Raw genomic sequence first — 14,163 nt, forward strand, 5'->3', positions numbered from 1 at the left:
CAGGCAGAGTTATGGCACTGACAGCTAGGGAGTGATTTTAAGTTGTCCCGGAGCAATCTTTTCTTTCTTCGCCCCTCCCCTTATTTCTTTTTAAAATCTTTTTCTATATAATTATCACTTTGACTAAAGTATAATTGATGATTATAACGTGTAACAAAGTTTAGTTTTAAAAATAAGTAAAATACGGACATTAATCAGTATTTTTTTTCATTTTTGAGTTGAATAAAAACCATTATGATTGAAAGTATTAATATATGACTAAATAGCATATCAAGCATTGGCCTTTCAAAAATTGTATGTCATAAGGCTAGGAAAATCATTTGTAATAATTCATCATAAGTTGACATAAGGGGACAAATGTACAAGTATTGTTTGAATTCAGAAACCTTAAAAAAATTAAAATTTGATTGCAATATTTGAAATTGTAATAAATTGTAGTTAAATGGCTAATTAAAGCTACATGAATATGCTCTTATCCATTTGCTCTCAGAAGATTTTGATTTGTCCCCGTTTTGCATGCTTCTCATATAATTATACAAATGTAGTTTTCAAAAGATTACACTCTAAATGTCCCTTTTGTTTCAAAGAGAAAGGATTTAAAAGTTAAAACAAAATATGTTGTTTGAATGTTTTTTTTTTATTCTATTCCAATTCACAAGTTTGACTTCACTTTCCAAAATGTTAGAATTTTTTGTGGTTGTTTTTTAATTTCAAGTAAAATGCATGTTACATATGATTTTATTTATTCCATTACCATTGATTTTATGAACTCCAAAACATACATCATAATATTTTTTGCTACAAGTAATGATTCTTTAGTGACCGTTTTCTGTATGTTTATAAAGCCTGATTTTTGAAGTCTTCGCGCAGATGACGTCAGCGCATCACGTGACTACAAAACAAACTCAAGAATCATCGATCTTCTGCTCAAATTAGAAATAATAATTTTAATCGTATTTATTTTTTTTTTACTTGCAAAATCAAAGAAAATGTTCAGTGTTTGAATTAAAGTATAAGTAAGTGCATAAGCATTCAAGGATTATGTCACATTTTTGAAATTATAACAGAAGTCGTATACAAAAGTAAATAAAATGTGCCTGTGATTTTAAATTTAAAAGCTGCTTTATTTGATAATTAAAGAATCATCCACGACACTCCATGACACTCTAACATAAAAGCGTCATATCATATTATATTCTTATTTTTTTGAGATATTGTCTATCTGATAGTATGGCATAATTATATACAGCTGACGTATCTGCCAGTAAAAATAACCGAAACAGTGTTGCGTTTTATTTATTTAGTGTTGGTAAACAAACTGAACAATACAAGTTTGGACCCTAGGCTAACAGTAAAACACCTTACTCGTAAAAGCTGAGATTATTGGAGTTCCACAAACAATATACAAAACAGTTGCTATATTATTGTAATAACCATCCAGGGTACATTTTTGTTTTATGGTACACTTAAGCTGTAGAAAGAAAATACCTGAAGAAGCCTATTTTATACAGTACAACTTCTCAATTATTAAACAGATGAGGCAATGCTATAATAGCTCGGAAAATTTGAACATTGAATTGCCCATTGACATTGAAATTATGAGCTTGATTTATTGTAACATACACATCTCACTGAAGTTCCAAAAGAGAATGAAGCTTTCTGCAGAAAACAAAAGTTATGTTATCCTACAACCATTTTCCATGACTTTTCATCTTGAGAAAATATTGCCTCACCCTTGAATAGAGGGTTTTGCCAAACACTTAACCATCGATTGTCCATGTTCACTACCAACATGCGCTTAAGGAATCCCACTGGAGATCAATTATTCTTCTTGTCATATTTTTATCGACATGTATGATCTAATTTACTCATCGAAAAATTCGACGTTAGCCCATTTGACTGAATAAAACAATTCTGTAGATAAAAACACTTGGTCATAACAATTCCAAGTTTTATGTAAAACACACTCTGCATGAAAGTGCTGTAAATCTTTCTGTTTTGATGAAAACAGAATCATGTCAGGTACTGTGATTTGCAGATGAACACCTTTTTTGTTAGACTATATAATAATGAGACGTGTAAAGGAAATAGATGACAATACATGTGACTCTATATGTATCAATTTACATGAATAAATTACGTTCTGTTCATTGTAAAAAGTCAACATCGAATTATATATAAATAATTAGTATTAAAAGAAAGAAATATAATAAATAAAAGAAAATAATACGAAGGTACATGTACTATATTCTTCTACTAAAATGAATCCTACTTTGAGCAGGGATCTTTCTGTGATTCCATATTTGAATATTTCGGCGAAATGTAAAGACGTTGGACGCGAAAGTACTTGTTAACATAGGATATTGTCTGATTATAATATTTTAACTTACCTGTGGGCCACAATTTTCTAAATAAGCACTGAAATCTCTTCTCTTGAAAAAAAATAATGGATAGACAAAAACGGCTTATATTCAAAGTAATCAAACGATTTCAGAACGTCACTCTTGGTTGTTGGAATTTTGATAACAAATAATTTTCAATGATGTCAATTTCTTTCAAATAGGTTTTAATGTATAATTGTTCTGGATGATACACTCGTATTTTATATTTCTTCATCTTCCTTAGCCTAACAATACCTTAGTTAACGGGTTCCAAAGTCATGAATGAAATTTCGATATTTCATCAGTGACCTTAACCATCGCTATACATGCATGATAGACCTGTTAGATTTAAGGATATCCGATCCTCAGACAGGAAGGGTAACTCTTACATTTATTATTTTATTTAAAAAGACTCAAAATGAAGCTTGAATTTGAGATCTTTTTGTGCAACAATTTTGATTTTATGCATCTCAATATGATTCAAGGTCCTTCGAAGTCTTAGAAACGGTCTTAAAAAAAGTTAACATTTGTACCCAATAAAAGAAGAAAAAAAAAACTTTTTTTAAAGACATCGAATTTCCTTTAATCTAGTTAGATGATAATGCTTATTAGAAGGATATGAAATTAGACGTGATATATGATGTCTAGGAATGCTAGCACAAACTTTTTACACTACATGTATGTATTCTTTAACAATTGAAGTAAATAGAACAACAAAATACTGTACATTAAGCATAAAAAGATGCATTTTTCTCCAAATACCTGAATACTTATATTTCTTTTTATCTTAAAATATATTTGTTGATCAATTTTCAGTTAGAAAATGCATAGCTGGTGAGTATATTCGCATTTTCTGAAAATATATTTGAGATTTGATAATTTTTCCTATATAATATGATTAACTATAATGATGAACTTTGAAGAAATGCCATGGGTAAATTTATTTAATATCTAACCCTTTTAAACAGTAGGTACTCTAAAGGAATATTTCATTCTGAATAAAAACACAATAAGCCTCACTGTTGGGTTATTAAGGCGACAGAAAGTATGTCTTGTCAGTGGATGACAAGAACAGATTCGTCAATGCATTCAAAGGGGATTAAAAGAAAAAGGGTTCTGATAAAGTTCATCTCGTGAGGGTGCCATTAAGTTTCCCTTGACTTCCACTAGATCTTCTTATAAATCTTTGAGGCAGTGTTCTTTATCATGATCCCAAGCGATCATTTTCTGCTTAATAGAAGGGTTTTGTTATCAAGAAACTCTTTTATGCCTATGAAATTTGTTATTGCTGTTGCATGTAATTTGGGTCAACAAGCAGACATCAGCACTGTCGTCTAGGACAAGTGATAACTACTAAGTATTTTAATAGTTATTACATAAAGCGCAATTAAATGAAAATGTTAATAGATTTTTAATTTCTTATTTTTAAAATAGATGAATAAGATTGTAATAGTTATTACATAAAGCGCAATTAAATGAAGACAACTTATTCATATAAGTCAATGTAAAGAATTTCGATAACCAACATTGAATTCATGCTAATTAATTGTAAGCTATATGCACTATTTCAACATTATTATTGCGGATCCTTTCATCTAACAATTTTGCAATGAGTTATATTGAAAATAATCATTATCATTGCAATGGAGAAAACGCTGTGTTTTAAACAATTATGTATTGTATAAATAGAGGATATTCAATGTTTTGTAGATGAATATGGAATTTATTTCACGGGTGGGACAGGATTTTTTTTTTATATTTTCACGAGTGCGAAGCACGAGTGAAAATATAAAAAAATCCTGTCTCACGAGTGAAATAAATTCCATATTCATCTACAAAACATTGAATTTTCTGTTTATTACATGTACATTTTCTTTGATTTTCCCTTTGCCTCTGTCTTTTCTTAACACAGTGTCATAGCTAGGCTTGACGTCATAGCTGAGGGGTTGAGGCGTCATAGCTTAGCAGTTGTGAGATTGAAAACATTACATAGCAAGGATTTTAGCAACATATTTGGGAAGAAATTTGCAGTTTTAGCTCTATCAAGATGTTTAGTTACCATCTCTGACAGGCCAGAAATTATTTTTTACTTACTTTGATATCCATTCACACTATGAGAGAATATCATTTTGATATCCTTTCACACTGTGAGAGAATATCACTTTTATTCAATAAATAAATCACAGTATTTCACTGTTGAAAATGTAATAAATTTCAATATACTACTACTAATTCATTGTTCATAGTTCTGTTTTATCAACTAGTGTTTTTAAAGTCTTTCCATTCTTCATGGTAAATGAAAGACCAGACTTTTGACAACATAGGAAACTGCTTCTTCAATAAAAGCACAACTTGGAAATGTTCACATCTTTTTTGATTGGTCATCTATACAATCACTTTGTTAGCAATCGGTCCTTCTGATTCTACACATAAGTGCTCTGACATTAATATAATAAAAGATGCTTGTCACTGACTGTCATTGACAATATCTAAGTAGTCTTTGAAGACCATGTTGGGCACTAATAGTTTTACTAATCCTTAATTATTCGACATGTTTCGATATTCTTATGAAGCAGAATTTATTGAAACATTTTTACATGAGAAGTTTGATTGAGTGATTGATTGTATGTTGTTTTACGTCCCATTCAAGAATTTTTCACTCATATAGAGATGTCCCCATATACGGGTGAAGGGCTTCAAATTAAGACCTATACTCGTCACTCAGGGCCATCGAACAGTGAGGGTTCTTTATCGTGCCAACGCCTACCGTGACGTGGGACCTCGGTTTTTAAGGTTCCATCCGAAGATCCGCGACCTATACTTTTAATGCCGGGCGCTTGGAACGGTCACTACCTATGTTTACGTCTTAGGTTTGACGCGGCGCAGGGAACAAGAATCGAACCAGGGCCTTCCGATCATAAAGCGAACGCCCTACCTCTAGGCTACCGTGACCAGTTACATGAGAAGAAGAAATCTCTTGCTGTAACCTTTAATTCTACATTTAGATAAAAGCATTTATCAAATGATATGCTTGCAAATAAAACTTATTATTCGGACGTATCTTAGTTTCATACTAATTTTGACTAATTTATGGATTACTCTACCTGATAAATACAGAGGGCTCATGGTGCGTGTGACCAGTCAAAAGGGTATGCTTACTCCTATAAGGCACCTTATTCAACTTCTGATGTTTTCAGGGGTCCATGTTTTGCGATGTTCATGCTTTGTATTGTTACAGGAATTAAGAGATTGATAACTAGTATAACTAATGTTCTTCACCTTTTTTCATTCAACTTTACCGAATTTCATTTTACCCAAATAGCGTGCGCGAAGTGTTAGCTGATTTTATGAATTTTCGTACATGTATGAGTCAAAATAACCTACTTATCCTTACTTTCAGTCAGAAAATGCATTTTTTTCCAGGCATTTATTTGCAATTTCAATTCTTCATTTTTTTTTCAAGTCAAGAGCAATGGTATATAGTATGGAAATTGAAGTTATAAACAAAGCAAAGTTAAAAATCTTAACAATGATATATCAATATCTCTATGGACTTAAGTTTGATTCAAATCTAATAAGTACAGATCTAGACTTAAGAAATATAAATGCCCTTTTCAATAATGGGCGAGTACACATTTCGGGATCAGGTACAGATATATTAAAAGATATAAAGATATAATTTAATTTCGTTTGTATTCTAGCCTCTGATTGGTTAATATCCAAACAAGAACACAAATTATTTCTGTATAACCTGGTTTGGTATGGGGACACACCCCTCTGACAACCAGCTGAATCATCTGTATCCATACAATCCTCTCATATCCAGTCCTCGGGTTTCATGGAAAATTTCAGATTTAACAAATGTACCTTTAACTTCAAACAATAATTCGATCTTACCACATGTAAACAAACAACAAGGCTGCTAGGCCTATGTATCAGTTTTTACCTCCCCTCGCTTCCCATCACTTCCGTTACTACGGTTGTATTATTGAACGGCAAATTTGAACTAATAAAAAGCAACGAAATTTTACACCCATAGTTATTTAATGATTTTAAAATTAAATTATAAGGAATGACTCTAATTCTTGGCCAAATTATTCGAGTATAACTTGGTTTGGTTCAGTTTACGCTATTTTATAATCCGCTTCGCGGATTATAAAGCGTAAACTGACCCAAACCAGGTTATTCTCGAATAATTTGGCCAAGAATTAGAGTCATTCCTAAAATATCCTGTGAACCTCATATTGGCGAGATACATAACCTATGCATTTTGTAAACTGCACTTGATTATACAGTGCTTCATTTTTGGCGTACACTAGCTAACACTCATTTAAGCTAAATCAAGCACGCCAAATTTGACCCCCAGTAATGTGTTCAGTATCTTTTATTTTTCAGTGTACAGCAAAAAATAATGCCTGAGGATTTCTTAGGAATTCTGGCGAGATTACAGCAAGACTACTGCTAGAATCTCCATGAATCAGGTAAAATATTCACAGAAAATACTAGGAAGTAATGTAGGTTAGGGTTAGAGTTAGAGTGTTAGGGTTAGACTTAGGGTTAGGCTACGGGTGTCAAGGTTAGGGTTAACACTAGATTTGAGGGTTAGGGCGTTAGGGTTAAGGTTAGAAATAAAAGTCAAAGGATAAAAGAAAATACCCTCCGGCAACGGCTGACTGGTGGCAGATCTAGAGGCACCTGGAAATAAAACAAAAATATAGAAAGTCTACGCCAGCGACAGCTATTTTGACTAGCAAGTGTAGGGCATGATATAAAAGGAAGTTTCACCACTTTTCAATATCAGTAGATTATATCTACCCAGATCCCTCTCTAAAACAGATATAAATCCAAGTAACTCAATTCATAAGCACTTCCAATTGCAGAACCATTGAATGCTGTACTCCTCATGGCCACAGGGCCTTTTCAAGAAATAAAAGCCTCGTTTTTGCAGTATAATAACACAAATTTGAATTATTCACAATAATCTGAAAATTCATCTAGAAAGGACATTATTCATTTGCATTGATCGAATCTGACAATAAAATAGTGTCTTCGGATGAAAAAATCTGTTGTATTTTGTCTTTCTTTTAACTGTCGACTTAATTTGCTAGGTATAAATGATACATTTTGATGTTAGGTATTTTTGCAAATGTTCATGTCACAACTGCCTTGCTCGAGGTTGTTTTCAAATACGTAAAATACAGGTTTGAGCTTCTGACAAGTAGAGAGTGGTTTACAGATTATTAAAAACTGAAAAACGTAAAATAAAAGATACATTTAAATTGACTCCCAGTTAGTTTTGTCTATAGGTTCCGAATATATTGATCCTCTAGCGCTGAATAAAATCCAATCTCGGCAGCTCACTCAGACAGTTGACTTGCTAAATGTCATTTCAAAATGGATTCTCGGGTCAAATAATAAATAAACAGTGACATTTCTTCTAACCTAATGCTTTTCTTGCATGTTAGGAAAAGCAAAAATAAAACAAAAGACAAACAAGAGAAGAGTGCAACACTATTATCTTTAGAAAGGGTTGCCGTTTACTAAAACAGAAATAGTCTTAATTCATCAGTCCAAAATAATTCTAATAAGAAAGTCTAAAAAGAATTCTTAAACTTTGAATTCATCAATCATTTACAATGATTGTCGTGGTTGCGAAGAAAAGCGCGACAAACGACGACGAACAATACTTTTATTGTTTGTAGGATACGCCAAAGTTAACAACTATTTTATAATGTAGAAGAAAATTGTTTCCAATGGTCATAGTGAGACGAGAGGGAGATAAAGTAAGTTCTTACCATAGAATTATATTCTAAAAAAAACTTCTGTAAAATGGGTTTATTGGCACAAATATTAAATGTACAGATATGATTGATTATGTATGTATTATGTCTTACTTTCCTGGTACATTTCATGATAACAATGGTTGAAAATCTTTTAGTTCCTTTTTTTTTTTTCACCGATTTATCAAGTGGATGTAAATAATTTTACATTTTGGTATTTTTTTGATGTTTTTATAAAAGTTATGCAAAGTAATAAGCAATATTTTAATTAAAAATGTAACATGACCAACAAGGAATTTTTTGTTGAAAGTGTCCAAATGAGAACCTATAAAATATTTTTTTTTAATTTGATAACACGATAATATTTATTAAATAAGCAGATGTTAGGGAAACTTATCTATAGCGCAATGTGTAACGTTTACCATGTACCCAAGCTAGTAGCTAGTAGTAGAACAAAACCTTTGCTTTGAGAGCCTCACTTTATGGAATCATATACATGGGATCGAAGATATGCAAACTTAATTCTCGTAAACCATCAGGCAACTCAGAGTTAATAAATCTTATTTTAACTTCTGACAAAAGAAAGTTATTCAAAATTTTTCGGAGTAATCTAGCTTCGATCGTTTTATATTGATCACGAGCCTCATATAAACCAAGGTTGAAATAATTTGATAACTTTCCAAGAAAAACGACCAAGTTCTTTTCTTCATCGTCATTTTATTGAAACATTTATACTGACGTTCTCTGAGTTTGTGCAGTAATACAAAGAAGATAAAACAGAGAAACCTCCATAAATCAGGAGTTAGCTCCCCTCATAACTGTTCCGATAAAATGTGTTCTTAGAGTGATACAAGTTCACAGAATACATCTAGCAAGATGTATTTGGTAAATTACGCAAAAGAAATGTTTCCCATTTAGTATTATCGGGCTCTGCGAGAACTAGAAATGGATGCAATTTGCCATCGTCATTTATCAGTCGCTGTAGCTTCAGAGTGGGAGGGATGAAGAAAGAGATAGCGCTAGGAAATAATTTGCTGAAGACTGCAAATAATTATTTCAATTTCATTACATTATAAATAAACTCAGTTGTTTTTCTCTGAATGTTTTATGGAGGAGAAATTTATTAGAAGTTGCTACATTTTTCCTCCCATAGGAGAAGAATTAATAGAGATAGAGTTATACTATAGTAAATTAGCTCGAAGTGTCTAAAATTCTTTTTCTTTGTGAATTACATCAAGGTCAGTGGAAGGATGGAATTACAGCATTTTGAAACTTTTTTGAAATTTAAGAAATGCAGTATCTTGAAGAATATAAGATATGGTATATGTAACACAAATGCCTACAAACCAGTTTGTTCCTGTGTAGGCTAGTGGATTTGCGGACAGTAATGACAACATGTAGCGAGTTTTCAGGCATTAAAAGTATCGAAAAAGATATTCTGTAAGTGACATATACATGTATACGGTAAAAAATTGTCACACGCCCAGTACCACCTGGAGCTGTCGTCATTTGCAAATTTTTGCAATTTGCAATAAGAAATTAGTAAGCTGCACGCTTTCTGTAATAACTATATCAATTTGTAAATAAGAAATGTTAGGTTTTCACTCGCAGTTATCATAAGTCGCTGTAGTTATTCACGTTACTATATTTAATGTACCAAACTTGAGTTCCATTTTGTTTTTGGGACTGATGCATCATTCAAGTAGCACTCATCAAACTAAAATGTCATCGGAGAAAATTATACATGTCTCAGAACTTAACATGTGAATCATTTACACTGTTGTTTTTCATGGCTTTCAAATGACCCTAATACATCCCCACAGTGATATGAAACTTTTGCTTCAGAATTCTTTACACAATTATCAAGTATTACAAATATCACACTTTGAATTTGAACGATTGTAACGTTATTTTAATGACCTTTGTTTAAGGTCCTGATATACTCTTTCTTTATGCAAACTACCATGATATCATAGACATGAGAAGAATTTAACACTATGAGTGTCTGTAACCTTCACCTTTTTCTTAGGCCTTGTGTCAAAATCTTGTTTTATCCTCTGGTCATAGGCTGTCATTGTACCAAACATGAGTTTGTGTTTTTTCTCATACAGTGTTAAAAAAAAATTGAAATACAAACAGATATAGTATAAAACCTTTAATCATTACAGTCTTATTTCCAACACCGACTCACATTTGAGAAATCTATGTTGCCAAAGGTTGCAAAAAAACCAAGGTTGCAAACAAAAACACGGTCCATAAAACAATATTGTCCATAATCCTTCGACCCAGAGCGTATCACGATAAGTTCTTAAATCTTCGAAAACAATACTTATACTCTAGCACATTATTTACCGATGAATGAATATAGATATTTTTGCATTTTAGTTTTAAAAACCCCATTACACACCCTCTAGAGATTGATTAATTCTTTCTGGTCCTGGACACAGAAGTCTCAGCAAGGCTAGCAGACAAAATACCATAGAGAATGTGAAAAATCACCTTTATGTACTGCTTATTCTCTGTTATGCTCTTAGTTATAAATGAGATATGCTAATAACCAATTTGGTGCCTGACTAAGTTTTGGTATCGTTCTATTGATTAAGGGTACAGAAAGTTGACAGATAGGAGAAAGTGTGTATTGGAGAATATTTAGTCCTCAATTAAAAGGTGAATCCAGGATCTCTTTTCATGATTTTTAAAATAAGGTATTTATAGAATTAAGCAATATCGTTACAGTCCAATTCCAATTTCTCATTAGAGAAAGTTGGCACAAGTAGTACAAATGTAAGTCTTCTCGAGGTCTCTTGGGATTTTACCTATCTCGCTCGACTAAATAGGATTTGATATTTACATACGCTCTGTGGTTTAGTGAGTAGCGATTAGAGCTATCAAGGCGGTGTGTGAAATCCATTGACATTTTCACATCATTAGATGATTGATTAATACAATAAGATTATTAATAAACAGAGTGTATCAATACTAAAAATTCTGTGATAATCCTGTGGATTCTGAATTGATTTCGAAAAGGTAGGAAATCGAAAATTACTTATCTCAAAAAAAAAAAAAAAAATGTAAATTCTTTTTATTAATTGTCTTAGGTGAAGCAAGGATGGGATTTTTATGCCCATATATTTACATCCACTGAATATCTTCTTTATTTCTGATGAAAACTATGGTCTTTTATCAATACTTTAACGCTGCTAAGCAAACCACATATATAATTATCTTGGCCAAGGCTTTTCCATAAATGAAACCATACAATGACATACACTTCATCTATACAATATATAAAGTACTTGAACTACTTTATATAATTATACAGACAGAAATATAAACAGTAAAATCTCTCTTAGTTTGTAAGTATGGGAATTAACTTTGCAGCTATTGGAAAAAAAAATACACAAACCCCTTACAAATGTTATGTATTTTTTTTCTGCAACAGCTGCAACATGAATTCGCATATTAGCAACCAAAGAAAGCATTTTATTGTTTTTTAACTTTGGACAAGCAAGAAATGGGCCAGTTCATCCTATTTGCAGCTTCGAAGATGTTAATGGATAGTTTTGATATACAACAAAGGTCAATAATCTCAAATTGATAAATTAATCTTGTATGTGCTTAAACAAAAAGATATACAAGATAAACATCATTCTAAAACCTTAAAAGAAAAGAAACTCTACAATTATGCATTAGGTAAACAATGTATTTAAAACTGAAACGGACATTACTATAAATAATGGCTAGATGGTTGTTTTGGTGTCTGAAGTGATCACTTTGAACATATATCTAATTCAAACTAGAGGGATGCGACGATTTACACCCCAGTGGGATTCATCCTCGGTCATTGACAGAAACCGTCCGAGTTTGAATTCTAGTTACATGTTCTTGTTGTATCCAGCTGTTTTGACATATATGACCATAATTTTACTATATTTCAGTATGGTATGTAAAGGAATTTTTAATGAGGAAAATTGTGGATTAATTAGTACCAAATATATGATTGCATATAGTAGTTATCACCATTTCTTTTTGCATGTCTGTATGCAACAGAATGTGATCTCTCCGCCAGTCAACTCTTTTACATGACTCAATAATTTGATGGATTTTTTTTTCAATCTATAAACTTTATATTTAATACATACAAGAATATGTTGATAAAGGACAGTACGAGAAAAACGATTATATACGTATATGGACATGCATCTTTGGAGTCAGGTTAATTGGTGAAAGAACAAGGAATGATTATGACCATTTCACATTTATGCGAGGTAAAACGTGTTAAAATTTTCTAAATTAAAAAAAAAAATAGCATTTATTAGAATGTAAGAAATTTCGAGAATAAATACATTGAATTTATATTTTTCTATTGTACAAAGGTCAAGGCAAGTATAATTTAACACAATGATGTATTAAATGTAAAGAAGTTTTTTTTTTTTTTTTTCAAAAGAAATTCACACAAATCAATGAAAGGCATGTTTCCTCTGGACTAAATTTTCAAGGTTTATTATTCAAGTATCTTCCTACTAAACTTGTACTTTGATTCCCTTTTCTGAGTCAGTAAATGTAGATGTTAAATATATTGTACTCCATTGGCCTCCTCTTTTTTATGTCAGTATTATCCCCCTCAGTTAAACAAGCTGTGCCATAACGTAAGCAACATCAATTTTTGCGTCAATCATAAAACACAAAGCGTGATTTTTTTGTTTTTTTTTAATGTAACTATCATTTAAAAATTATATTCTATACATACGTACTTTTTTTTCCTCTAGTAAGAACAGCTGTTAAATGACATTCTGAAAAGCATTATTTTTGTATGATAACACGCATCGAAACAAGTTTGAAATATTGAAGAAAGATTCCTTAAATGAATACATGATCTTAGCTACCGAGGACTTGGTCATTTCTTACATTGTATCCTCACGATAACCCTGATTTGGGGAGACAAAGTGATTGAAGCTTTGAATTTTTTTTTAATGTTTTACCGATGATCAATAATCTAAGAAATGTTTTGCTGATAAAAAATGCTAACACGTATAAAAAAGAATGAAATATGTGTTTGTCTCATTAATTTAATTTGCGTCGATTCCAGTCATATTGCTAAAAGAAGTTTATTGAATTTGTTTAATTCAAGTTTAAATGCTTTTGATATAGTTAAATGTCTGCTTTCCTAATGCAATATTAATGCTGTTCAGACAACCTTAGACTAGTTTCGTCTCTGGTGTCAGGAAAAACTATGACATCATTACTGCATGAGAGATCGTTGTGTACATAAAAATGCATCATTGTGGAATTGCCCAAAGATATAACGCTGTGTTCTAATTTTATGTAAAATTCCAGTGGAATTCGTTTCGCAAAGTAATCATTTTTCACGCTAGTTTTGTTTTAATTGCTATGACTCCACCTTAAACCTTGAACTTGAAAAAAAGAAAAAAATAATATTTGGACTCTTATCCAGCAAAATACGGATGTTTCGTTACAGTTGAAATAATAAATTGTTTTAAATCCATTATTCCAGAAAGAAAGCCAAATAAGTTCAAACCCATTTATTCCGCATGTAAAACAATCCAAAAATACACAATACGGTAGTAGTTGTATTTCGACAATAGATTTTAGCTAAATGATAAACTTTAACGACTGTTAAGAGAATTAGTGCAAGAAAATGATAAACAACAAGTAAAAGTTACAAACAATTAAATAGTCTTACATCATTTGATTAATGGCTGTTGTAAAATCGTCCATATAAAGTCAATAACTTAAAGCTTAGAGTCGGAGATTTTTTTTTTTTTTGATAATATAATATTTACTTTACAGGATTAATGCAGAATCAGTTGGGATTTGTAACTGTCTAGCCTGAGTATCAAAATATCCTCTTTGGAGTGTGAATTGTGTCTCTGTTGACATTTGTTGACATTTTTGGATGTAATTGAAAAAAAAGGTTTTCCCTTTTTATTACCTAAATCCAAGGTTCTATTAATAAAACATTAGATGGGGGAGGGGAGGGG

General features: G+C 31.5%; 1 protein-coding gene across 1 annotated transcript in view; it reads left to right on the top strand.

Annotated features, from left to right (window-relative positions):
* The first annotated feature begins 6,804 nt into the window (after positions 1-6,804).
* LOC133202446 (G-protein coupled receptor dmsr-1-like) overlaps positions 6,805-14,163 on the top strand; it is a 45,184-nt gene continuing 37,825 nt past the window's right edge. Inside the window, exon 1 of the mRNA XM_061338271.1 lies at positions 6,805-6,862. The gene's annotated coding sequence lies outside the window, so the exon portion shown is untranslated. The remainder of the gene's footprint in view (positions 6,863-14,163) is intronic.

Source organism: Saccostrea echinata, unplaced genomic scaffold, assembly GCF_033153115.1.
Source record: "Saccostrea echinata isolate AGI-Se365-2 ecotype Australia unplaced genomic scaffold, CSIRO_AGI_Sech_v1 ptg000047l, whole genome shotgun sequence".
In the NCBI taxonomy this organism is placed as follows: Eukaryota; Metazoa; Mollusca; class Bivalvia; order Ostreida; family Ostreidae; genus Saccostrea; species Saccostrea echinata.